The sequence below is a fragment of the Haemaphysalis longicornis genome, unplaced genomic scaffold (genome assembly GCF_048455015.1).
Source record: "Haemaphysalis longicornis isolate Haplotype H1 unplaced genomic scaffold, Haemaphysalis longicornis Haplotype H1 scaffold_11, whole genome shotgun sequence".
Classification (NCBI taxonomy): Eukaryota; Metazoa; Arthropoda; class Arachnida; order Ixodida; family Ixodidae; genus Haemaphysalis; species Haemaphysalis longicornis.
This window is the reverse complement of record NW_027526214.1, coordinates 110,403,211-110,406,853: the sequence shown is the minus strand read 5'-3', so window position 1 is coordinate 110,406,853 and position 3,643 is coordinate 110,403,211.

Sequence of the window (3,643 nt, the reverse complement as noted above, 5' to 3'; positions counted from 1 at the left end):
CCTGGGCGGTACTCCGCGTCTCGGCATCGGAGGTTGTAGCGTCTGGAATACACCAGCTGCTGGCCCGTTGTGCGAACTCGTTCTGGCTGGTGGCCCTCCTCGCACGCTGAAGGCCTCCTTCCACGTAGACGTTGAGGTCATCGCCCTCTAGAGGGGAAGCATGGCTTCAGGACTCGTATTTGGCCGTCTTCCGTATACAAGCTCGAGATTTGTCAGCTGCGTAGTTTCCTGAAAAGCCGATATGCACGTAAACGTTACGTACGGAAGGACTTTGTCCCAAGCCTTATGTTCATCGTAGACGCACATAGACAGCATATCCGCGATCTTCTTGTTCAGACGTTCTGTTAGTCCATTCGTTCGGGGGTGGTGTGCCGTCGTCCTTCGGTAATCCATGGTGCTGTAGTGTAGGATTCTTTGCTTAAACTCCACAGTGCAATCCGTTCCGCGGTGCGTGATTTCGGACTTCAGGGGCTGCATGTCGCAGCCCAAGTTAGTTTATGAAGAATTCGTAACTACTTGTGCACTCCCCCTCGGTACAGCGGATGTCTCTGCGTAGCGCATTATGTAATCTGTTGCAACGACTATCCACTTGTTGTTAGATCCTGACATAGAAAAAGTGCCACAAAGGACTGTTCCAATCTGATGGAAGGGCTTCGATTGGACGGCGACCGAATAGAAAAGTCGGGCAGGTCTTGTCGGGCGGGTTTTTCGTCGCTGGCAGTGGCGGTAACTCCAAGCGTAGTGGGTCACGTAGGATCTAAGGCGGGGCCAGTAGTACTATGCCATGATTTTTCCCATTGGGCGAACTGTGCCGAGATGTCCGGAAGACGGTTGGTCGTGGCAAGCTTCAAAAATTTTGTCACGAAGGTCTGCGAAGATGACAAGGAGATGAGTCGTTCTCATCCTGGTGTTGAAATTCAAGATGCGACGCATCCCTTCAACTCGCCTTGTCCCGCGTCGTTGTCGCGGCGTAGTCCGCATCCTCGGCGCGGCAGCTGTGCGCTCCGCCGCTCTCACCGCAGCGCCATCTGAGCGTCTGCGCGGTCAGCTCGCTCCCGTCGCTGTGTCAGCTGTGCGTTAGCGCGCAGCTTGCGCTCGCGCTTGCGCGCGGTTAACACATGTGCATGCGCTGCTATGCGCTGCTATGCCCTGCTATGCGCTGCTATCTCTCATTCCGCTGCATATAAACGCGGTACGTGCGCCTCTCCGCTCAGTAGTTCCGCCGCCGGCGCTCTGATGACATCGTCCGATGATTTGAATAACGCAACGGCAATCTTCGATGTGTCCCATCTACTGCATGGTTCCCGTCGCGGGAAGATTATGTAAATTTTTCTTCACAAGGACGTATTCTTTTTAGGCTGAATACTGGTAAGTTTCGTCCGAACGCTGTAGACTCGGTGACGTTGCTTCCTTCGAGGTATTCGACCACGACGCGTAGGTCCGGTTCGGCACGCTGCCGGGCGGCTAAGTCCGTTTCCGTAACGACTGCGAAGAACGCGATGTGTTTATCGAGTCTACTGGTGGTGGGTCGATAGCGACGCCTGACCATTAGTCGACGTATGTGTGTTTGCTACCGGATTTATAGGCGATTGTAACGTCGAACTCTTGCAAAGGGTAGGTTTATTATTGACTATTTGGCACCCGTGCCTAAAATTGCGACTAGATCAAAGCCGTCGATGGGCAACTGGATGTCGGACGCCACCTTCCTCGAGTGTACGGTGCGTCTGGGAGTTGTATCTCGGCTTGTCCGTTTTGACGATGGGGAACTATGCGTGGTCATTGTCGTCATCTCACTAGCAGACCCGGTCATGTCGGGTACTTTTCACACCTTGTGGCTGTCATATTGTTCGGGAGTGACGTCAGGGTTAGATCTGGTCGTCGGGCTGAGGGCACGTCGTAAATCACAGTGTTCGGCGCGTCATTTTGCCTTTCGGTGATTTTCGTTTTCCCAACGTTTTGCAACTTCACCTCCAGAAGTTGCTTTTTGTTTCCTCGAATGGGATGGGAGACATTCCACGTGCGAAATCAACATTGCTACAGTGGTTAGGCGACTGGTACGGGTATGGCGACGGCGAACGGTTGAAACAGGCTGGGTCACGGCTAGTATGAGACCGATACTCGTCGATCTTACGTAGTCTTTTCCAGGAAGAGGGCGAAGTAAGTCACAGAGAAACCGCGCAATCCGTGTCTCCAGTAGGCAGCGACGATAGATGTGGTCAGCCTTTTCGGAGTGGCACCACAGCGGACGATTATGGGCGGTTCGCCATACGTACGCCTTCCTCGGCATCTTGTTTTGGACTAAAGGAGTTCGGGTGGGTGACACTGGGTGGCGGTACGGCGTGGCCTCTTGACAATGGGTTGGAGCTTGGCGGGGTCCACAAACCGCTTCGGAGTAGGCCATATCTTGTGGCTCACGCCGTTTTTGCCGGTGTCGAAGTACCCATTCCGTTCTCAACTTCTCGGATCACGTAGGGCAGAGACGAGACTTGGGGTTCCGGCACTGTTTGAAAACGTTTTCTCAGTTCTTCGCGAACGATGGGGGTGGATTGTTTCCCTTAAGTCTTTCCTCACCGATCGGGGGTGTTGCAGTTCGCCAAAAACGCCTTCAGTGGTCGATTGTACAGCCTCGATAGCACGTCCAGGGTCCTCCCGATCATTGAGGCCTCGGTCACGAACTCAGTGACCGTTTTTGGGGGTTGCGAATGAGTCCACCGAATAGCTCCTGTTCAACTCCCAGCATAAGAAAACGCATGTTTTTCTCTTCTGCCATTTCGGAGTCAGCGCGGCGGAACAGCATCCTCTACTCAACGAAAACTATTACACCTTCGTTCGGATGTTGGGTTGGCGTCTGCAACAATGGCCCAGCTCGTTCTTTACGCATGACAGTTGTTAACGTTTTCACAAATTCGGTTTGAACATGCACCTTGATGTTAGCGAGCTCTCGTGGTTTTCAAACCAAACTTGAGCCGAGTCGTAGAGGTGGAACAACACTTGTCTCCAGGTTTGTTCATCATCCCATCGCTTGAAACTTCTTAAGCGCTCCAACCACTCCAGCCACTCTTCCGTGTCTTACCCAGGAGATCCGTGGAATAAATTGGCTCCCGAGGTTGCTGCAGAACGGCGGGATGATTGGTTTGGTAGACCATTGTGGTGGACGGGACGACGTCGTTATTCACTTTCTCCGATATAAGAGTTATATCGGGTGGGAGCTCTTGCTGTCGGTGGCTGGTACGCGTGGGGCTTGCGGAAGGGTTAGGGTACATATACCCAGTAGCTCCTCCACATGTCACGAAGCCAAACATAGTGCACTTTCAATGAAGGTAAAACAAGTTTATTGCAACGAACGTGTGCTCCCCTAACAACTCAAAGAATACAGAGGTGGCGAAGCTGCATAACACAAAGGGCTGTGCGCAGGCGAGTGTCGGCGAATCGAATATTATGGCGTGGGTGTTTCTCCAACCGCCGAATTACATCGAGAACACTCTAGATAAAAGAACATAATTCGAAGTTGGTGACGTTAGTTTGAAACACTTTCCCTATCAAACCAGATAACACGTGCTGCATGAAAAATCAAGAATGGAACAAGGGCTCCACTTGGCCCACGGATAACACAGATAACAAAGCTCGGCGCAGGCGATTGGCA